This window comes from Mustelus asterias, chromosome 12, assembly GCF_964213995.1.
Source record: "Mustelus asterias chromosome 12, sMusAst1.hap1.1, whole genome shotgun sequence".
Taxonomy (NCBI): domain Eukaryota; kingdom Metazoa; phylum Chordata; class Chondrichthyes; order Carcharhiniformes; family Triakidae; genus Mustelus; species Mustelus asterias.
The window spans coordinates 45,217,671-45,242,412 of record NC_135812.1 but is presented as its reverse complement, the minus strand read 5'-3'; positions in this window follow the sequence as shown (position 1 = coordinate 45,242,412).

The following is a 24,742-nucleotide window of genomic DNA, read 5'->3' as shown; positions in this document are numbered from 1 at the left end:
GGAAAAAGCTTCCAACTGTTCACCCTATCTATGCCCTTCATAATTTTATAAACTTCTTTCAGGTCGCCCCTCAACCTCTGTCTTTCCAGGGAGAACAACCCTAGTTTACTCAATCTCTCCTCATAGCTAATACCCTCCATACCAGGCAACATCCTGGTAAACCTTTTCTGCACTCTCTCCAAAGCCTCCACATCCTTCTGGTAGTGTGGCGACCAGAACTCAACACAGTATTCCAAATGTGGCCTAACCAACGTTCTATATAACTGCAACATCATATGCCAACTTTTATATTCTATGCCCCGTCCAATAAAGGCAAGCATGCCATATGCCTTCTTCACCACCTTTTCCACCTGTGCTGCCACCTTTAAGGATCTGTGGACTTGCACACCCAGATCCCTCTGTGTGTCTATACTCCTGATGGTTCTGCCATTTATTGTATAGCTCCCCCCTGCATTAGATCTACCAAAATGCATCATTTCGCATTTATCTGGATTAAATTCCATCTGCCATTTCTCCGCCCAATTTTCCAGCCTATCTATATCCTGCTGTATTGTCCGACAATGTTCATCACTATCCGCAACTCCAGCAATCTTTGTGTCATCCGCACATTTACTAATCAGACTAGCTACATCTTCTTCCAACTCATTTATATATAGCACAAACGGCAGAGGTCCCAGTACAGAGCCCTGCGGAACACGACTAGTCACAGACCTCCAATCAGAAAAAGACCCCTCCACTGCTACCCTGTCTTCTATGGCCAAGCCAGTTCTGTACCCATCTAGCTAGTTCATCTGTGAGATCCTGTGAGATTTAACCTTTTGCACCAGCCTGCCATGAGGGACCTTTTCAAATCCTTTACTAAAATCCATGTAGATGACATCCACGGCCCTTCCCTCGTCAATCATTTTTGTTACCTCCTCAAAAAACTCAACCAAATTTTTGAGGCATGACCTTCCTTGTACAAAACCATGTTGTCTATCGCTAATGAGACTATTCAGTTCTAAATGTGTATATATCCTATCTCTAAGAATCTTCTCCAACAATTTCCCTACCACGGACGCCAAGCTCACTGGCCTATAATTACCCAGGTTATCCTTGCTACCCTTCTTAAATAATGGGACCACATTTGCTATCCTCTAATCCTCTGGGACCTCACCAGTGTCCAATGAAGAAACAAAGATTTCTGTTAGAGGCCCAGCAATTTCATCTCTTGTCTCTCTCAGTAATCTAGGACAGATGCCATCTGGCCCTGGGGCTTTGTCTACCTTAATGCTTCCTAAAACACCTAACACTTCCTCCCTTGAAATTGCGATTTGTTCTATTGGGTCTTCACATCCCTTTGAGACACTACCAATCAACGTGTTCCTCTCCTTTGTGAATACTGATGCAAAGTATTCATTTAGGATCTCACCTACTTCCTTGGGTTCTAAGCATAATTCCCTTCCTTTGTTCTTGAGAGGTCCGACTCTCTCTGACAACCCTCTTGTTCCTAAAGTATGTATAAAATGCCTTGGGATTCTCCTTAATTCTGTCTGCGCAAGGACATTTCATGACCCCTTTTTGCCCTTCTAACTCCCTGTTTGAGTTCTTTTCTACTTTCTCTGTATTCCTCCAGTGCTTCATCTGTTTTTAGCTGCCTGGACCTTATGTATGCCTCTTTTTTCTTTTTGATTAGACCCACAATTTCCCTGGTTATCCACGGCTCTCAAATCCTACCTTTCCTGTCCTTCCTTTTTACAGGCACATGCCTGTCCTGCATTCCTATCAACTGCTCCTTAAAAGACTCCCACATGCCAGATGTGGATTTACCCTCGAACAGCCTCTCCCAATCAACAGTCACCAAATCCAGCCTAATCCGGCTGTAGTTAGCCTTCCCCCAATTCAGCACCTTACCCATAGGACAACACTCATCCTTTTCCATGACTATCTGAAAGTTTACAGAATTATGGTCACTGTTCGCCACATGTTCCCCCACTGAAACTTTGATGACCTGACCGGGCTCATTCCCCAGTATTAGGTCCAGTATAGCCCCCTCTCTAGTTGGACTATCAACATATTGTTCCAAAGAACCTTCCTGGACACATTTTACAAATTCCTCCCCGTCTAGACCCCCAGCCCCAAGGGATTTCCAGTCTATATGAGGGAAATTAAAGTCTCCCACTACAACAACCCTATTTTTTCTACACCTGTCCAGAATCTCCTTACATATCCGTTCCTCGACTTCCCGTGGGCTGTTGGGAGGCCTGTAGTATACCCCCAGCATAGTGACTGCGCCCTTCCTGTTTCTGAGCTCTACCCACAGTGTCTCGTTACATGATCCTTCCAAATTGTCCACCCTCTGTACCGCTGTAATATGCTCCCTAACCAGTATTGTTACTCCCCGACCTCTTCTAGCCCCTCCTCTGTCTCGCCTAAAACACTTATACCCCGGAATATTCAGCTGCCAGTCCTGTCCTTTTAACCAAGTCTCTGTCACTGCAACCACATCCAAGCTCTGCGCGTGCATTAAGGCTCTAAGTTCATCTGTCTTGCCCATTACACTCCTTGCATTGAAGCAGATGCACTTCAAATCTCCAGGCCCACTGAGTTCATCCTCCCCCAGATTGCTCTTCCCCTTAGGTAGCCTTGTCTTGGACCCATGCTCGTCCCCAGTCTCTACGCTTGCTGACCTATTGTTCTGATCCCCAGGGCGATATTTTCTGCTTAAATCCTGGAGTGGGGTTTAAACTCAGGAACTTCTGACTCTGAGGTGAGAGTAACTTACATGAGTCATTATAATGTGATATTTTGACTAAGGCACTACACCACAGAGTAATGAGGTGACTAACCGGTTATTTTGTTGAATTGTAGGGAATTGGTCGAAGGAAGATTGACATTTAGATTGGTTCTTTTATCAATAGTGGGGTGGCACAGTGGTTAGCACTGCTGCCTCACAGCACCTGGGACCTGGGTTTGATTCCCAGTTTGGGTCACTGTCTGTGCAGAGTCTGCATATTCTCCCCGTGTCTGCGTGGGTTTCTTCCCACATTCCGAAAGACGTGCTGATTAGGTGCATTGGCCATGCCAAATTCTCTCTCAGTGTACACGAACAGGCACCAGAGTGTGGCAATTAGGGATTTTCCACAGTAACTTCACTGCTGTGTTAATGTAAACCTACTTGTGACACTAATAAATAAACTTTAGACTTAGTGCTGTGGGATCTTTTGCCTCCACTTGAGCAGGAAGAGCTGGAGCCTTGGTTTATCCTTGCACTCGGTGTGACTCCCAGAATATTTCTAGGTTAGATTGTTAGTGGCTATTCCCTGAGTACTCGGACCCTGGTAGAATGTGACCTCAGAATACTACTGTCTGTCGGTGCTGGTTAGGAGAATTGAAGACAGTTATTTTCAGCTTGTTTTCTTCACTCATCTCCTGAAAGGGCAGAAAGGGCACAGCCTGAGAGCTGGCCAGACCACTCTGTCCAAATAGGCATCCTTCACCCGGGACCATTCTGCTAATGGATAGGATTAATAAAACAAAAGGGAGCAGTATTTGAGCCAAACGTACTTTTATTTATTTGCTGGGGTTCGACATTGCTTCCACAGATCTGCATCCGCAAGCAAAAATCTACTTTTAACAAAAACAGTCATTGCTGGAAAATCTCAGCAGGTCTGACAGCGTCTGTGGAGAGAGAATAGAGCCAACGTTTCGAGTCTGGATGGCTCTTTGTCAGAGCTAAAGGCAATTGGAAATAAGATGAGATTTATACTGTTGTGTGTGTATGGGGGGATGGGGGAGAGTGGGGTTGGGGGAGGTGGAATAGTAGGGGCTGGATTGAGGGCCAGCGATAGGTGGAGGCTAGAGAGAGATTGACAAAGAAGTCAGGGACAAAAAGGCAAAGGGAATGGTGGTGATCGGGGCTAAGAATGGTGCTGATAGCGGCACATTAAGAGCTCAAGCCTCCTTTTAACATTTCTGAAAGTGAATCCTTGTTACACTTCTCTGTTAACACGGAGACTGATGAACTAACTGTTTGCATTTACTTTCACTGCTGTAACCCATTGAAGCGTTCCTGGGTCTTGTTTACTGTTAGCTATTTAGTTCCTATAAGAGAACAGCTGATAGAACACAAATGGTGTGTCTGCAGTATCAAGCCCTTGTCCCCACTTTCCTGAGGGAATCACTGACTCTCCTCTATAAATCTATATAAGGAGTTCGAGGGGCTGTTCTGACACATTGAGGAGTGAACAAAACAATCGGGATTGCACTTGCTGCCTGTTATATGGCAAGCTTCATTTCCAACACCGTTGAAGCCACTGGAGTTACTGTGGGGCAACTCTAACTGAGCGGCTGGTGAAATACCTGCTTTGCATTCTCAAGTTTCAATGGATTCCGGCAGTCCGCTCCCAGCAACCATCGCATCGTCCCTCGGCGAGGGGACCATATTTGTCTCCCAGAAACCAATATAAATGTGTCTAAACTGTGGCTGAGATTAGAGCTCCCCTCTGTGAACTGAACTAGAATTAGTTTTGTCTAACTTTGCTACGACATATTGCTGAAATTTCCATCTGCCTTTAACCACCATTCTCAGTCCAGGAGCCAGTGTGTGTAAAACGAATTCAGCGCAAATCTTGAATTAAGTAAAACGTCCCTATATTTCTTTCCGGATTTGCTCACCACAGACTCCGGGAAGTGAATATCTAACACTAGGGGAGTTGTCAGTCACTCATTAGGCAGCCATTCACTCACTCACTCACCCATTCAGTCGAGAGTTGGCAGCCGATATTTACTGGATTTGGGCATCCTATTGTCATTCGAGTCAGTTCAGATCTGGTGTTCCGATCTCCACTCAGCGGGACATTCTGGATTAGCAATTACATTTTGCAGGAATGGTTGCCATTGAGAATATCGTCGGTGTAAAGTTTCCTCCGGGGCTTTTACTTGAGTAGGATTTGACTGCCCAGTTATTTATTTCCATTCCTTCCTCTGCCGAAGGCCAGAAAGCTGAGTTTGGGTGTGATTTCACAGGAAGCAGTCTCTTCCTCTGGCTATTTGACTAGGTGGGGCAGACCAGTGAGCCGTCGCCCACTGTCCACCAATTGGATGTTACAGTGGTTGTGGACTGTAAACCCCGCCTCCTTTTCTGATTCCCTTGATCAGATTTGGAATTGGTAAGAAGTCTCACAACACCAGGTTAAAGTCCAACAGGTTTATTTGGAATCACCAGCTTTCAGAGCACTGCTTCTTCATCAGGTGAGTGGAGGTAGGTTCACAAACATGGCATATATAGGCAAAGACACCGTTTCAAGATAATTACAGTTTGGAATGTGAAGAATGGTTGGAATGCGAGTCTTTACAGGTAATCAAGTCTTTACAGGTACAGACAATGTGAATGGAATGAGGATAATCACAGGTTAAAGCAGTTTGAATTATCTCAAGCCAGTACAATTAGCAGGATTTTGCAATCCCAGGCAGTATGGTGAGGGTTAGAAGTAGTGTGACATAAACCCAAGATCCCGGTTGAGGCCGCCCTCATGCATGCGGAACTTGGCTATCAGTTTCTGCTTGGCGATTCTGCGTCGTCGTGTGTCTTGAAGGCCACCTTGGAGAACGCAGATTTGGGATTGACAACTCTAATTGGACATTTCCCCCGCAGTTATCTCACATGACCTCTTGCTCCAAACCCCAATCAATATTTGGAAAACTGGCGAATGAACATGTTCAAAAAACCTGAAAACCACAGATATTGTTTTTCTCCCTTTCGCAAAAAAACCCAGGAGGTTCATCCTGTAACTCCGGGGTGGTTGTGTCTGACCTAAGGTTACCAATGAGGCCAATTGCTAAGGGATGTTACCCTTGTGATCATTTAGCTTCTTATAGACTAGGGATTGAACCTGCAGTCTTTCCTTTCGAGATGATTTAGGATCCTACACAATGGTGCAATTACAGATGGAGCCATTGATGCAACCAGAAAGTAACTTTTGAGTATATCCTGTGGACTTCACTCCAGAGCAAACCTTTAGGACTGACTAACATCTCTTTTTTATTCATTCGTGGGACATGGGTGCCAGCATTTATTGCCCATCCCTAGCTGTGACTGAGAAGGTGGTGGTGAGTTACTTTCTTGAATCGCTGCAGTCCATCTGTAAATACACCCACAGTGCTGTTAGGGAGGGAATTCCAGAATTTTGACCTAGTGACAATGAAGGGGCAGCGACATATTTCCAAGTCAGGAAGGCGAGTGACCTGGAGGGAAACCTCCAGGTGGTGGTGTCCCCATGTGTAAGGGTGTGGAAGTTGCTGCTTAAGGAAGCTTGGTGAGTTTGTGCAGTGCATCTTGTAGATGGTACACATAGCTGCTGCTGTTCATCGGCTGTGGAGGATTTGAATGTTTATGGAAAGGATGACAATCCAGCGGGCTGCTTTGTCCTGGATGGTTCAAAGCTTCTTGTGTTGTTGGAGCTACATTCATCCAGGCAAGTGAAGAGAATTCAATTATACTCCTGACCTGCGCCTTGTAGATGGTGGACAGGCTTTGGGGAGTCAAGAGGTGAGTTACTCAATGCACGATTCCTAGCTTTTGACCTGCTTTTGTAGCCACAGTATTTTTATGACTAGTCCAGGTCAGTTTCTGATCAATGTAACCCTCAGGATTGTTGATAGTGGGGGATTGAATGCCATGAGATGATGGTTAAATCCTTTCTGTTGGAGATGGTCATTGCCTGGCACTTCTATGACGTGACTAATACTGAATGTTGCACAGTCACCAGCGAATATCCCCCAATTCTAACCTTATGATGGAAGGAAGGTCATTAATGAAGCAGCTGAAGATGGTTGGGCCTAGGACACTACCCTGAGGGACTCCTGCAGTGATGTCCTGCAGCTGAAATGATTGACTTCCAATCACCACAACCATCTTCCTTCGTGCCAGCTTTGACTCCAACCAGTGGAGAATTTTCCCCCTGGTTCTCATCGACTCCAGTTTTGCTAGGGTTCCTTGATGCCACATTCTGTCAAATTCTGCCTTGATGTCAAGGGCAGACACTCTCACCTCACCTCCAGAGTTCAGTTCCTTTGTCCATGTTTGAACCAAGGCTGTAACCAAGGTTAAACCACAATGCCGCTCAGGAAACCACTCATCGTTAAGCCTTTCTAGAATCAGGGATACTTCTTCCTGGTTCTCCAAATAAATGAAGAAATGAAGAGCTGAAATACTACAAATTGTTGGAGTGACCCAGACAGAACCCAAACTGAGTTATTGCTGAGTAAGTGTTGTTTGATAGCACTGTTGTTAACCCCTTCCATCACTTTACTGATGATCGAGAGTAGACTGATCAGGTGATAATTAGCCGGGTTAGATTTGTCCTGTTTCTTGTGTACAAGACATACCTGGGCAATTTTCCACATTGCCGGGTTGGCTAGGGGCACGGCAAGTTCTGCAGCATAAGTTCTCAGTACTAATGCTGGAATATTGTCAGGGCCCATAGCCTTTGTAGTATCCAGTGCCTTCAGCCGTTTCTTGATATCACATGGAGTGAATTGAATTGGCTGAAGACTGACATCTGTGAGGCTGGGAACCTCTGTAGGACCGAGAATAAAAATACAGGTGGAGCGTGAGAAGGTAAAATCCAATACCAGTGTCTTGTGCTTAAACAAAGGAGACTACAATGGGATGAGAGAGGAGTTAGCTAAGGTAGACTGGGAGCAAAAACTTTATGGTGGGACATTTGAGGAACAGTGGAGGACTTTCAAAGCGATTTTTCACAGTGCTCAGCAAAAGTATATACCAGTGATAAGGAAGGACTGTAGAAAAAGAGATAATCAGCCATGGATATCAAAGGAAATAAAGGAGGGTATCAAATTGAAAGAAAATGCATACAAAGTGGCAAAGATTAGTGGGAAACTAGAGGATTGGGAAATCTTTAAAAGTCAACAGAAAGCCACGAAGAAAGCTATTAAAAAAAAGCAAGGTGGATTATGAGAGTAAGCTAGCTCAGAATATAAAAACAGGTAGCAAAAGTCTCTACAAATATATAAAATGAAAAAGAGTGGCTTAAGCAAACATTTGTCCTTTAGAGGATGACAAAGGGGATGTAATAACTGGAAATGAGGATATGGCTGAGGCATTGAACAGATATTTTGTGTCGGTCTTCACAGTGGAAGACACAAATAACATGCCAAAAATTGATGACAGGAAGGCTATGGCAGGTGAGAACCTAGAAACTATCATTATCACAAAAGAGGTAGTGTTGGGCAAGTTAATAGGGCTAAAAGTAGACAAGTCTCCTGGTCCTGATGGAATGCATCCCAGGGCACTAAAAGAGATGGCGGGAGAAATAGCAAATGCACTAGTGGTAATTTACCAAAATTTACTGGACTCTGGGGTGGTTCCCGCAGATTAGAAAACAGCAAATGTGACGCCACCGTTTAAAAAAGCAGGTAGACAAAAGGCAGGTAACTATAGGCCGGTTAGCTTAACTTCTGTAATAGGGAAAATGCTTGAATCTATCATCAAGGAATCTATCATCAAGAAATGTATCATCAAGGAATTCCATTTGCCTTCTTAATTACCTGCTGCACCTGTAAACCAACTTTTTGTGATTCATGCACAAGGACACCCAGGTCCCTCTGCACAGCTGCAATTTTTTTACCATTTAAATAATAGTCCATTTTGCTGTTACTCCTACCAGATTGGATGATCTCATATTTACCAAAATCATACTCCATTTACCAGACTCTTGGAGACATCTGGGTGTAAATTGTCTCATTGGGAAGATGCAGCATGGGTTCATGAAGGGCAAGTCATATTTGTCTAATTTGGTGGAATTCTTTGAGAACATTATGTGCACCGTGGACAATGGGGAACCTGTGGATGTGTTGTGTCTGGATTTCCAGAAGGCATTTGACCAGGTGCTGCACCAGAGGCTGCTGCATAAGATAAAGGTGCATAGTGTTACGGGTAATGTATTAGCATGGATAGAGGATTGGTTAACTAACAGAAAGCAAAGAATGGGGGTAAATGGGTGTTTTTCTGGTTGGCGATCAGTGACTAGTGGTGTGCTTCAGGGATCAATGTTGGGACCACAATTGTTTACGATTTACATAGATGATTTGGAGTTGGGGACCAAGTGTAGGGTGTCAAACTTCGCAGATGACATGAAGATGAGTGGCAGAGCAAAGTGTGCAGAGGACGCTGAAAGTCTGCAAAGAGAGATAGATAGTCTAAGTGAGTGGGCAAGAGTCTGGCAGATGGAGTAAGATGTTGGTAAATATGAGATCATCCAATTTGGTAAGAATAACAGCAAAATGAACTCTTATTTAAATGGTAAAAAATTGCAGCTGTGCAGAGGGACCTGGGTGTCCTTGTGCATGAATCACAAAAAGTTGGTTTGCAGGTGCAGCAGGTAATTAAGAAAGCAAATGGAATTTTGTCCTTCATTGCTAGAGGGATGGAGTTTAAAAACAGCGAGATTATGTTGCAGCTGTAAAAGGTCCTGGTGAGGCCACACCTGGAGTATGTGTACAGTTTTGGTCTCCTTACTTGAGAAAGGATATACTGGCACTGGAGGGGGTGCAGAGGAGATTCACTAGGTTGATTCCGGAGTTGAGAGGTTGGTTTATGAGGAGAGACTGAAGAGACTGGGGCTATACTCATTGGAATTCAGAAGAATGCGAGGTGCCCTTATAGAAACATATAAGATTATGAAGGGAATAGATAAGATAGAAGCAGGGAAGTTGTTTCCACTGGCAGATGAAACTAGAACTAGGGGGCATGGCCTCAAAATAAGGGGGAGCAGATTTAAGACTGAGTTGAGGAGGAACTTCTTCACACAAAGGGTTGTGAATCTGTGGAATTCCCTGCCCAGTGAAGCAGTTGAGGCTACCTCATTTAATGTTTTTAAGGCAAGTATAGATCAATTTTTGACCAGTAAAGGAATTAAGGGTTATGGTGAGCGGGCGGGTAAGTGGAGCTGAGTCCACAAAAAGATCAGCCATGATCTTATTGAATGGCAGAGCAGGCTCGAGGGGCCAGATGGCCTACTCCTGCTCCTAGTTCTTATGTTCTTATGAGATGGATCATCCACTCAGCATTTTAGGTTGAAGGTTGTTGTGAATCCTTCAGCCTTTCCTTTTGTGCTGATGCGCTGGGCTCCTCCATCATTGAGGATGGGGATATTTGTGGAGCCTCCTCCTCCCATGAGTTGTTTAATTGTCTACCACTATTCACGGCTGGATGTGGCAGAACTGCAGAGCTTAGATCTGACTTGTTGGTTATGGGGTCACTTGGTTCTATTACTTACTGCTTATGATGTTTAGTACACAGGTAATCCTGTTTTGTAATTTCACCATCTTAGTCTCATATGGAATTATTAAGTACAAGAGGAAGGGATTTGATTCCTCCTATTTATTCCAATTCTATGAAAGACACATTCCATTATCCTCAGGCTGGCGCCTTTTCCTTTTCAAATATTTTTCCAATTCTCTGTTTGGAAGTTACTATTGAATCTGCTTCTACCACCCTTTCATACACAGCTTGGTTCTGATACTGTAACTATTGTCTCTGGGTTGATTCAAACCCTTCTACGGGGACCTGAGCTGATAATCCTGTGCAGAACTGAGAGAGTGTTGTGCTGGTTGTACATGCCGTTTTGTGGAAGAGATATCACGACAAGATTTTGTAGCCTTCCTCGATCAGAATAGAGGGAAGTTTTGCCCATCTCCTGATCAACATTCCTTCTTGAACCATCACCACTAAACAATGGACCGTTTGGCTATTTGGGTGCAAATTAGTTTTTCATTTGTAACAATATTCACCATTTCAAATGCCCGAGGGGTGCGATAAACGGCCCTTCTTTCTACCTCTCTCTCAAAAAAGCTAGCAAATGGAAGTGAGTGTTAGTTTGGATCAAACATTTGTTGAGTGGTTTGATTTGGTAGGCGTTAGGACCACGGGGAATCTTTAGTTCCCGATTGAAGCAGCGTGCGTTAGTGAGCAGGAGACGGGAATTCGCCAATACAACGTTAGAGCGCCATTCTCACTCAAGGCGGAACAGCAAAGGGAAAATCACACTATTCCTCCACTCAAAACAATTTAGCCGAAGGATTCAGACACAGAGCTCGCAGGGTTTAAATCCTATTTGTTCATCGATTTTCCAAGGATCTGTCATTGACATTCTGATGGAAAGAATCCTCATTCTGGGAGTATTGGCTTTGTCCAGCAGGTGCCTCTCGCCTCCTGATCTCAAACTCCGGCGGTAACTGAGTACAGACGGTAAGAACTTTAGCAGATTCCTGAGGATACCTCTGTTCCTTGGGGAGATTTGCTATTAGCGAGCTGAATGCAGATGTAGTGCAGTTCTGGCAACTGCACATTCCATCTCCAGATCAAATCTGTATCTAACCCAAAATATTACCAGCCAAAAGAAAGTTTTCTGTTAACTGTGGGCATTGTTAACATAGAAAAAAAAATCTATCAACAGCAAAAAAAATCAGACACAATAAAGTGTTAGGACAGTATTCCATGGAATGTAACCGAGTCTGTGTATTTTCAATTTTGCATCATCTGAGGATCGATTACTCTGCATTAGTGTGTGTCTTTATTCGGTGTGTGGGGTTAGGTCTCTATCTGTGTTCTTCTGTATGTGCAGTTTTATGTCGATATATATGTCCCTGTCTGCGTTTATGATTGTCTGTATGTGTGTGTGTTTATATTTGCATTCGTTCGCGGATTTGTCAGTCTGTGCTACCAAACATATCCGAGTATGCAATGTGAATGGGTGTTTTGGAACATAGCTGTTAGGAAAGGACGCGGTGTCTCCTGTGGCTTTCAATTTTGAAAGCGAGTATCTCATCGGAAGGCCGATGCAGGTTTAAATTACAGGCGTCAGTCGCTAACCATTGAACTGGTCTTGGTGTTGAAATTTGTACTGATCGTGCTTTGACCATAGCGCTGACCATAGACTACCTATGGTCCCCAAACCGCGGAGTTGACCATGGTGCTGAACGGCTCCTAACTACGGAGCTGGCCACGATGCTGAACAGAGAGCCGAGAGGTCCTTAACTACAGAGCTGGCCATGGTGCTGAACAGAGCGCCGCGTGGTCCCTAACTGTGGAGCTGGCCATGGTGCTGAACAGAGCCCAGCGGTCCCTAATTGTGGAGCTGGCCATGATGCTGAACAACTGTGAACCATAGTGCTATCCATGGTGCTGTCCGAGGCGCAAGGTTCTCCGCTCGAAAATCTCAGACTAACCCTTTTCACTACTGGAGCTGTGCTTTTGCCTCTATGTAGACAAAAATAGATGGTTATTATTATAACATTAAATTATACATCATTTTACGTTATTAATACCTGTTTATAATTGATCCAGATTTGAAAGAAGTAGTAAACTTGAATCTATGAAGTTAAACATCACTGATTATTTTCAAATTGATCAGAACCTTTTTGGGAGATGCAATTGCAGGTCATTTTATATTGGGGACGAAGAGAAGGTTCTGCACAAAACAGTATTTATTGGAGTAGTTTGCAATAATATTTCCCGGTGCATTGTCTCTGGAAATGAAACTGGGTTTTCCTGTTCCGAATATAGTGTAGCTGTGTTGCGCATAATTTTACACGTTGTTATAATTAGCACACGAGTGATATAAAAATACTCCAGTTGCAAGAAGCAGTCACTACACAGTTCTCATACTGTCCCGCCTATTTTTAGTTTCCACTGCTGTTGTCTCTATGTTTGTCCTGGTGCATTATTTGTTATTTTGGCTTGAGGGTTATTTAGCTGTGTGCAAGCATTTAAATACACACCTATATATTGTCTATGTCCATGTATATTTATCAAACGTTGCCATGCTGAGCATTCAAGTGTTACATGTTAGTATCACTCACGTAATCCCAATGGTAAGGAAAAGATGGGCAGGGGAAGTAGAGACAAGGGTTAAAATCTGAAACTAAAATAATATATTTGTCCTCATATCCATCGCATGGCTATTTTTAGACTTGCTCAAATAGCAAACTCGTCGTCTTTTGGGGGAAATAGTAACATATGAATAACAATTGAACAGGATATGAGGAGTTGCTAAGCGAATAATACAATCATTGTCTCTGGATCTGTTATCTGTTGGTAATTCCGGTTTACATTCTGAATGAAAATAATCTGTTGTTTAGATTGTAGAAAGCACATGGATATTGGGAAATAGTACTGAAAGGTAAATTGCATTAAATTATACTGTTTCAGCTCTGTGGGTGAATTTCCTGCAATTGAAGATGAGGGTTAAATGGGACCGAGCAGAAAATAGCAACTGCAGCATCCGCTGAGCTTTGTAAAGTATTTTGTGCCCTGCTAGCGTTGACCTTATTAGCACTAACAACCTGCTGTTAGTTAATTGCCCACTGTTAATAAATGCCAATTAAGGGCTTGTCCGGGGCTGCTCATGGTAATTGGAGCTGTATTGGGCTGGCTGAAATAACTTCTACAACGAAAGCCCATGAGTCTTGGCTGAGCTGGAATTATGTTTAATGTTAGCAGTAAGGGTGCTGAGATGAGATTGGAATTTTGAGATCACTGGTGCCCCAAATCAAGCAGTCACTAATAAGCATTTTCACACTTATAAGACAACGTAACTTCAATGAATTATATTTATTGTGCACTAAAGAAAAGATTCCTGATGTTCTACAGAGTGTATGTGTCGACCTGGTGGTGAAAGCCATAGTTTATGACATAGATTTCACATCACAAAAACAAACCACTGGCCCACAGGTTGTTTACACAGTCGTTGAGCCTCCTGTCAACCTATTTAATTCATCTCATCCTATCAGCATATCCTGCAAATATTTTCTCATTCATGCTTCTATCCGGCTGACCCTTAAATCATTGATCCTATTTAGAGTTATAAAATCATAGAATGGTTACAGCACAGAAGGAGACCATTCAGCCCATCATGGCTGTGCCAACTTTCTTTAAGAACTACTCAGATATTTATACGCCCATATCTTTTCACCATCTCCCTGCAATATTTTCTCTCGAGATAATTATCCAATTCCTTTTCAAAAGCTATGATTGAATCTGTCTCACGACACTTTCAGGCAGTGCATTTCAGATCCCAACCACTCACTGCATGAAGCCGATTTCCTCAAGTTACTTCTGGTTCTCTTGCCAATCACTTTAAATTGCTATCCTCTTGTTCTTGATTCTCCCAGCAACAGCAATAGTTTATCTCTATCTACCCTGTTTAGACACCTCATGATTTTCAACACCTCTATCAAATCTTCTCTCAACTTTCTTTTCTCCAAAGAGAACAGTTTCACCTTTACAAATCTATCCTTACAACTGAACTCTCATCTGCAGAACCACTCTCACAAATCTGTTCTACACCCTCTCTAGAATCTTTCCATCCATCCTGGTATGGGTGGTGCCCAGAATTGGTTACAGAAGTCCAATTGAGATCGAGTGAGTGTTTTTTTAAGGCTCATCATAATGTCCTTGCTTTATATCTGTACTTATAAAGCCTAGGATCCTGTACATCTTAGTAACTGCTTTCTCACCCTGCCATGCCACCTTCAACAATTTGTTCATTTTTACCTCCAGGTCCCCCTTGTACCCCCTTTAGAATTGCTTCCTTTATTTTGTCTTACCAATATGTATCACATCACACTTCTCTGTGTCAAATCTCACCTGGCACATCTTGACCCATTCCACCAGATTATCTATGTTCTTTTGAAGTCTATCACTACTCCCCTCACAGATCACAATACTTCCATGTTTTGTGTCACTTGCAAATTTTAAAATTGCGTCCGACACACTTGAGTTTAGCTCATTAATGTAGATCAAGAGAAGCAGTGGTCCTAATACCAACCCCTGGGGAACCCAACTATCCATCTCCCTCCAGTCAGTAAAACAACCTTTCACTGCTAATCCCAGTTTCCTGTCATTCAGCCAATGACAGGGAATCCGTGCCATCACTGTCCCTTTTATTCCATGGAGTTAAACTTTGCTGATAAGCCTGGTGTGTGGTACTTTCTCTAACTCATTTTGGATGTCCATGCATACTAATCGCTTTACCCTCATCAACACCCTCTGTTAGTTCATTGAAAAACTCAATCAATTTGGTTAATCATCATTACCTTGGTCTCTGGATTGCTAGTTCAGTGACAATACTCTTATGGTTAGAAATTTTCCAAGAAGCAACAGAGAAAGAGAAGTCTGCTATGTTCGAGGAGAAAGTCTCACTAATTGAAATCATCTTCCAGTGTTACATTAACCCAGGCTCTCTTTATAGTTTAGAATTCACATTTAACCATTTACCATGGTGAGATTTGAACCTAGAATCTCAGAGCATTGCTCTAAGTTTGTAGTTTATAGTTCAGTGACCTATACCACCAGGCCACAAGAGGAAGCCAGGCTCATTTTATAAGTTTTCTAAGTACTTAATTAAACAACACCTTTCATCTGTATATCTTAGTAAGATAATTAACATGTAATTAACAATGGGACCTCCAGTATATACTGGGTGGAGTAATGGTACATCCACGGTTTCTTATGTCTAACCAAATAGATTATTCTCTTAACCCTTTTAGGACACCCCCCCTCGCCAACATTGTAATATTATCCTTAATCACTCCTCCTTCATTCTTTCTGTCACTATCCTTCCTGAACACCTTGTATCCAGAAATATTTAATACCCTTTCCTGCCCTATGTGCCTCGGTCTCCATTATCACCACAATATCATACCCCCACATGATGACCCACACCTATGGTTCACCAATTTTATTTATCACATTCCATGCACTCACACACATGCACTACAAACCTAATTTAGACCTATTGTAATCCCTCTTACTCTGACCCTATCTAATATCTTACTATTTCTTACTCTAGCACACTCCCAATTTTTGCACACCCCACTTTTCCTCTCTAATATTGTGGCCTCATTTCCAACTCCTGACTGGTTAGGTTAAACTCTCTCCAATAGCATTAGCTAACAGTTCAGTGGGAACATTGGTCCTGGTCCAATTCAGGTGCAATCTGTCCAGCCTGTACATGTGCCATCTCCCTCAGAAACTAGCCTCGTGATCCAGGAATCTAAAGCCCTCCCTCCTATGTCATCTCTCCAGCCATGAATTCAGCTGCTCTACTTTTCTATTTCGATATGCATGAACTGGGAGTAATCCAGAAATTACTCCCTTTGGGATTCTGCTTCTCAATCTCTTTCCTAGCTCCCTAAAATCTGCCTGCAAGACTTAATTTCTCTTTCTAGAACCATAGAATCCCTACAGTGCAGAAGGAGGACATTTAGGACATCGAGTCTGCACAGATTCTGTGGAAGAGTATCCCACCCAGGCCCTATCCCTCTAACCCCATGCATTTACCATGGCTAATCCACCTAACCTACACATCTTGGGACATCCACATCCACAAAAGTGCTGTCTACAAAACTCTCAACTTCATGGACGCATTGCAATGATGCCAGCTGATCAGCTCAAGCCACTGTAGCTGATGACACTTTCCGTACACGAGGTTGTCCAGGTGTTGAGAAGTGTCCTGGAGTTCCCACATAGAACAGGATTTACCTGAACCACTCTTTGTAGCGAATTCTCACCACCTCCTGAGTAAAGATTTTCATCTTATTGGATTTATTAATGACTATCTTATGTATATGATCGTTAGTTTTAGATTTCCCCAACAAGTGGAAATAATTTGTGCAAACATTTTTGCCCAGTGTCATATAAATGGCTTCTAATAAGTGGGTTTATTGCCTCTGTGTGTAAACTGCCAAGCCCCTTGATGCAAACTCTCTTTATGAAATTTGTGTCTCCTAAACTATTTCTAACAGCTCTAATATCCTCAGTGGCTGGGGGCTGTTTATGTTGGAGAATGTTGAATCATAGAATTGAATCCTTACAGTGCAGAAGGAGGCCATTTGGCCCATTGAGTCTGCACCAACTACAATCCCACTCAGGCCCTATTCTTGTAACCCCACACATTTACACTGCTAATCCCCCTGACACTTGGGTCAAATTTAGCATGGCCAGTCAACCTAACCCACACACCTTTGGACTGTAGAAAAACTCTATCTCTACCACAATCAAATCTGGTGCAAAACCATCCACCCCCAGAACTTCCTGTTCCAGTATCAAAATTATAAGAACATTTGTATTGATGTTTGTACTGGGTTTAGTGTTTGAATAGAAAATATCCTGAGAGAATTGTGAAGCAACATCAGATAAAGTGGAAGACAACACATAATGAATATTGATTAATGGGTAGGAGATTCAATTTGACAGTTTCTAATCAAGCCCTTTGATATCAATGAGTTACTTGATGGGAGGGGGGATTCAGTAGGTTTAATCCACCCGAATTTAAGATAGACCTTTGATAAAATGCTACAAAAAGTATTTTAAACTTGATAGATGTATTTGGAATAAGCTTTTAAAGTTGGTGCTTAACTGGTTTGAAGTTGCAAAGTATATTTCTTTAAGGAAAGGCCTTCTCAGTGGTGTTTGGACAGGTTAATTTAAAGAGCCTCAATTCCTCCTCTCTCTCTATCCATCCATGAACAAAAGGTATGTTTTGATGTCTGATTCCCCTCTTTCTAAGAGTCTATAAGAGTATTCTCCCCAACTCTTGAACTTGGAGTGTTTCAACCCCTAAATTAATAACTCCCATTGGAAAACCAAGATACAATAGAATGAAAGGGTTGGTTTATTTCATACATTCACTGAAAATGAGGGAAAGGGTTGTTGCAATGCCTGCCCCTCTTCACACTCATACAATAAAAGAGGTATAAGGAAAGAAAGGGGCAAAGGGCCAGAGCACAATAAAGATACAAGTTATGGTTTTGCCTGAGTCCAGAATCCAGAATAAAAAGTCTAATGGAGTGTTTCTTCAGAAAATAGGTTGGTTGACTGTCACAGAGTTATCAGTCTTTCAGAAGTGAGGACATCTATAAGGGGAAAAGGCATGTAGAGTTGAATTAAGCATGAAGGCACATGTTCCAAGATTCCAGTAGTTCAAACTGTAGATGAGGGCCAGGTGATTGTACCTGGAGAGCGCTCCTTCTGCTGCTACCTGTACAATGGTAAGATGGTAGATAGCAATAGGTCATCTGCCTGGAGTTACTTTTCTCCTCTGAGATCAAAATAGTCACTGAAGAAAAAATCCAACATTTTATTAATTAAAATAATTAAGATAGCTCAAATCTTGGTCATGTGACAGTGTGGATTCGGGTTGACTAATAAGGTCCTTTGTTGAAACTCGTGTTTTGGAGCAGGTAATGCTCAAACCATTAACCCCACAAAGAGTCACAAACAATGGCCTTTGTTCTTGGAGAGACAGAGTCTCTGCTGGCCAGAATTCTTTTGTTAGGAAAATAAAGAAGTTTTGTTTAGCTCCAGGAAGGGGCGTTAGTGCCTGGTTTAAGATAATGAGACACTCCTGGTTTGTCTGACAGTTAGAAGCTCCTCTGGTACGAGTGTGTAGTTGGGGTAGCTTTGTCCATTATTAAAAACAAAACTGAACATTTTACAGAGTAGACCAGGGGACAGAGATGTATATTAATGTTTTCTTTCAAATCTCAACTAGGACAATGGAAAGAGATAACTATGGTAGGGCACATCATGGTTTAGCTCTGGGCTGCTTTTCCATTTAAATCTAATAATCATTTTGAGGATGAAATATGGTCTCAACCATTCCAAGTTTTCTACTGATGTTGGATAATCATTCATAATAAGGAATAAGATAACCAGCTAAGCATCTGGGCAGGTTGGGAAAATGGGTTACAAAGGGAATAAAGAAAATTGATGGAGGTGTGGAAATCATACAATGGAGTGCAAATTAAATGGGGGGCAGTTAGAGCAAATGGCGTGGGAGAGGGAACGTTCTTAAGTACAATTCTCAGTATAATGTGCAGTAATGTAGAGATAACACATGTCTAAACTGGGTTGTGCACAACCTCTGTTTCATGTTCAACCCAGAGTAAATGTTAAACCATTTATTAAACCCTTAATCCCTCTTCACGGCATCACTTGTCTCACTCTACTTCACCCACACTGCTCCAAAACTCCTACTTATGTTTTCAATCAAATCTAGATTTGATCTCTTTAATACCTTCTTGTGGGCCACCCATCCTCCATTCTTGTCTAACACTGCAGACGGTCCCACACTGAGTTCCCCTCTGTCCATCACTCGGTAACCCCTGCTGGTTGGAAATTTGAACTCATTAAAAAAAAGGATTGAAAATGTGGTTATTAGAAATAGTGCCTGTGACAAATTGAATTGCTGTAAATACCCAGTACTTTACAGAAGGTCTCCTACCATCCTTAGCCAGCCTAGCCTACATGACTCCACACCCATAACTGGTTCACTTGGAAGGGCCCACTGAAATGGCCACTCAATTGTACTAAATCACTGCAAAAATATATGATCAGAGTAACATTGGATGAACCTAGGATTTAGGTACACCCTAGCCAGATGATGTTGCTAACATCTGGGGGTTTGTATCAAACTTGGGAAAACTGTGGTGTCACGGTGGTGCAGTGGTTAGCACTGCTTCCTCACAGCACCAGGGATGCATGTGCAGAGTCTGTGGGTTTCTTCTGGCTCCAGTTTCTTCCTACGATCCGAAAGACGTGCTGGTCAGGTGCATTGGCCGTGCTAAATTCTTCCTCAGTGTACCCAAACAGGCACCGGAGTGTGGCGACTCGGGGATTTTCACAGTAACTTCATTGCAGTGTTAATGTAAGCCTACTTATGACACTAATAAATAAACTTAGAACATACCAATCAAGCTGCAACCTGACAATGTTGACCATCAGGACTGGCCTTAGTAGCACCACAACTGACTCTCCTTACTCAGCTAGCCAAGTCCTGAACAACATAGCTGCCAGATTGAGGCAGGTGGTGAAAGAACCAACATGGGGGAAGAACACCATCTTTACCAATCTCCCTGTCACTGATGCGTCTGTCCATGATAATATTTGTGGAAGTGACCACTGCAGTTTTTGTGGAGAAAAAGTTTTCCTGCTGAAAATTTTCTCTACGATGTTCTGAAACGTTACCAGCATGCAAAAAGAGAGAGATTAAAAACAGTTCCTGCAGCCCAAAATGGGCCATACGTATTGTGGACCACCAACAGAACTGTATTCCATCATGCTATCACTAATTGTAACATCATAGCCCACCGTACCTCTGGGAATTACCACAAATGGCCTCTTATTAGCTACCAAATAAACCTGTTGGACTTTAACCTGGTGTTGTTAAACTTCTTACAAAGCCAGGGAACTGACTCTGGTTCAGCGAGAAGTATAGGAGAGAACGCCAGAAACAGCAGTAGCTATCTGGAACTGAGGTGCCAACCCAGTGAACAACACAGGACGACATGCATACTGAGGAGCAGAAGTAGCCAGCTACAAACAGAGAGAGTCCTGCTACATCCAGTCATGAATGGTGGTGGAAAATTGAAACAACTAATTGGAGAAGCTGACTCCACAAACAACCTGCTTTTCATTGATGGGGAAACCAGCATGCCAGTGTGACAGACTGGCTGAAATCTTCACAACTAACAAGATTATGAAGGGGATAGATAGGTGTACAAGATTATGAAGGGGATAGATAGGGTGAACAGTGGGAAGCTTTTTCCCAGATCAGAAGTGACGTTCACGAGGGGTCACGGGCTCAAGGTGAGAGGGGCGAAGTATAACTCAGATATTAGAGGGATGTTTTTTAGACAGAGTGTGGTGGGGGCCTGGAATGCGCTGCCGGGTAGGGTGGTGGAGGCAGGCACGCTGACATCGTTTAAGACTTACCTGGATAGTCACATGAGCAGCCTGGGAATGGAGGGATACAAACGATTGGTCTAGTTGGACCAAGGAGCGGCACAGGCTTGGAGGGCCGAAGGGCCTGTTTCCTGTGCTGTCCTGTTCTTTGTTCTTTGTTAACTAACCTTCAGTCAGAAGTGCAGAGTGAATGATCAATCTCAGTCTCCTCCTGAGGTGCCAACCATCATAGAAATCAGTCTTCAGCTGATTTGATTTCACATGATACCGAGAAATGGCTAAAAGCACTGAATCCTAGAAGGATTATAGGTGCTGATAACATTCCAGCTGTACTTAAGAACATAAGAAATAGGAGCAGGAGTAGGCCATCTAGCCCCTCAAGCCTGCCCCGCCATTCAATAAGATCATGGCTGATCTGAAGTGAATCAGTTCCACTTACCCGCCTGCTCCCCATAACCCTTAATTCCCCTACCGATCAGAAATCCATCTATCCGTGACTTAAACATATTCAACGAGGAAGCCTCCACCACTTCAGTGGGCAGAGAATTCCAGAGATTCACCACCCTCTGAGAGAAGAAGTTCCTCCTCAACTCTGTCTTAAACTGACCCCCCTTTATTTTGAGGCTGTGCCCTCTAGTTCTGGTTTCCTTTCTAAGTGGAAAGAATCTCTCCACTTCTACCCTATCCAGCCCCTTCATCATCTTATAGGTCTCTATAAGATCCCCCCTCAGCCTTCTAAACTCCTGCGAGTACAAACCTAATCTGCTCAATCTCTCCTCATAATCTACACCCCTCATCTCCGGTATCAACCTGGTGAACCTTCTCTGCACTCCCTCCAAGGCCAATATATCCTTTCGCAAGTAAGGGGACCAAAACTGCACACAGTATTCCAGCTGCGGCCTCACTAATGCCTTGTACAGGTGCAGCAAGACTTCTCTGCTTTTATATTCTATCCCCCTCGCGATAAATGCCAACATCCCATTTGCCTTCTTGATCACCTGCTGAAGACTTATGTTCTGGAACTAGCCATGCCCTTAGCAAGTTGTCCCACTACAGCTACAATACTGGCATCTATCTGACAATGTGGAGAATTGTCCAGATATGTCCTGCAAACAGAAAGCAGCTCAAATCCAACCTGGCCAATTACATCAATTTACTCTCGATTATCAGCAATATAATGGAATGTGTCAGTGCAATTGAGTAGCACTTATTCAACAATAACCTGTTCACCACTGCTCAGTTTGGGTTCTACCAGGGCCATTCAGTTTCAGACAACCTTAGTCCGAACCATGAACAAAAGAGCTGAATTCCAGAGGTGAGGTAAGAGTGACTTCCCTTGACACCAAGGCAGCCTTTAACCAAGTACGCCATCAAAAGGCTCCAGTAAAACAGGAGTCAATGGGAATCGGGAGAAATTTCCCCCCTGGTTGTTGTTATAGCAAGCACAAAAGGTTGTGGTCATTGGAGGCCAATTATCTCAGCCCTAAGACATCACTGCAGGAGTTCCTCAGGGCAGTGCTCCAGGACCAGCTATCATCAGCTGCTTCATCTCTCTACATTCATTGGTTGGAAGAGGGGGATGTTCGCTGATAATCACACAATGTTCATCTTCATTCACAACTTCTCTGATAATGAGGCAACCAGTACCCACATGCAGCAATACCTAGGCAACATCCAGGTTTGGGATGATAAGTGGCAAGTAATATTCATACCACATGAGTGCCAGGCAATGACCATCACCAACAAGAGAACATCTAGCCATCTTCTTGTGGTCTTCAATGGCTATGTCACCGTTAACTCTCTCGTATAAATACCCTGGCCATCATTGACCAGAAACTGAACTGGACTAGACATATAAATATATATTGTTCCAAGAGCAGGTCAGAGCCTGAGAATTCTGCTGTGAGTAACTCATGACTTCCTAAAGCCTGTCCACCATCTACAAGATGCAAGTCAGGAGTACGATGGAATACTCTCCGCTTGCCTGGGTGGGTGCAGCTCCAACAACACTGGAGAAGTTCCACACCATCCAGGATAAAGCAGCCTGTTGATTGGCATCCGATTCTCCTCCTTAAATATTCACTCTCTCGCACGTTCTATTGATGAATAAATGTAATAACATGGATGGAAATAATAACGGGCAGAATGGACAATCACGGGACACACACGGCTATAAAATCCCATGTCTTTTTTAAAATTGCAGAGAGAAATGTATGAGAAAAAATGAATGAGGATTGTGGAAGGAATTTGTGGGGAACCATGGACACAAACTTATATTCATCGCTCATCATTAACTAACATACAAATTGATTGACGACCAGTGTCCCTTCTCATTAACAACCTAATCATGGTGATGACCCAAATAGTGATAGATTATCGACAGTCGGCTTATCCTCGGGGCTGAGAAATCTATTGCAAAAAAAATCAGAGAGCTGGGATGAATCCACATTTAGAAATACACAGATGAACCAAAGATATGCACCATAACTTTGTTAAGGAAAGGCTGTGTCTGACTCGTGATTGAATTTTCTGAGGAGGTACATCAAAATGTTAATGCAGATTGTGCTTTCATAGAATGCAGAAGGAGGCCATTTGGCACCAATTCTCCATCAGAACATCTTACCCAGGCCCTAATCCTGTAACCCCACATATTTACCCTACTAATTCTTGGGACATCTTGGGACACTAAGGGACAATTTAGCACGGCCAATCCACCTAACCTGCACATCTTTGGACTATGGGAGGAAACCGGAGCACCTGAAGGAAACCCACACAGTCACGGGGAGAACAAATTCCCCACAGACCTAAGGCCAGAATTGAATCTGGGCCTCTGGTGCTGTGAGGCAGTAGTGCTAACCATTGTGCCACCATACTGCCCTCCATGTAGTCTATATAGATTTTAGCAAGGCTTTTGATAAGGTGCCACATGGCAGGCTAGTGACAAAAGTAAAAACCAGTTGGCTGTGAGGCAAAGTGGATCCAAAATAATCTCAAAGACAGGAAGCAAAGGCTGATGGCTAATGGATATTTTTATAACAGGCATGTTGGTTCCATTGGGGTTTGCAGGGCTCAGTACTAACACCCTGGCTTTTGGGTTCTATATCAATGATTTGGACTTCAATGCATGATTAAGAAATTTGCAAATGATACAAAAAATGTACATGTGGTTGATAGTGAGGAAGAAAGCTGTAGACCGCAGGAAGGTATCGATGGACTGGTTAGGTGGACAAATCAGTAACAAATAGGATTCAGTCCGGAGTAGTGTGAGGTAATGCATTTGTGGCAAACAAATGAGGCAAGGGAATGCACAATGAGAATCATAGAGGAATAGAGAGGGATCTTGGCTTGTATGTCCATTGAAGCTAGCAGGACAGGTCGATAAGATGGTCAAGGAGGCATGTGGAATAGTTGCCTTTACAGTATTAGCCAGAACTTTCTGAAACATTGGCAGAGCCACCGATAGTCACTGCACCATAGCAACAACGTGATTGTACTATAGAAAGTGTTCAGAGACTTACGAAGATGTTGCCTCAACTGGAGAATTTTAGTAATTTCTCTCTCCGCAGATGCTGTCAGACCTGCTGAGTCTTTCCAACATTTTCTGTTTTTATCTCAGATTTCCAGCATCTCACATTTCCAGCATCTCACAGTATTTTGCTTTTAATATAGTGAAAAGATGAGGGTTGTTTTCTTTGAAAAAGAAAGGGGGCTGAGTGCGACTTAATCAAAGTATATAAAATGATGAGATGTCTAGCTGGAGTGGATTATTATTATATTAACATCTCGTTATAGGTCACACTCCCCTTGGTTGAGGGGTCCATAACCAATGGGCATAGATTTAAGATAAGAGATTGCAGATTCAGATGGTATTCAAGGGGAAATGCTTTCATCCAGAGGGTGGCGTGGATCTGGAACTCACTGTCTGAAGGCATGGGATAGGCACAGTCTCTCAGTAAATTTAAAGAGTATGTGACTCCACAATTGAGTCTCTGG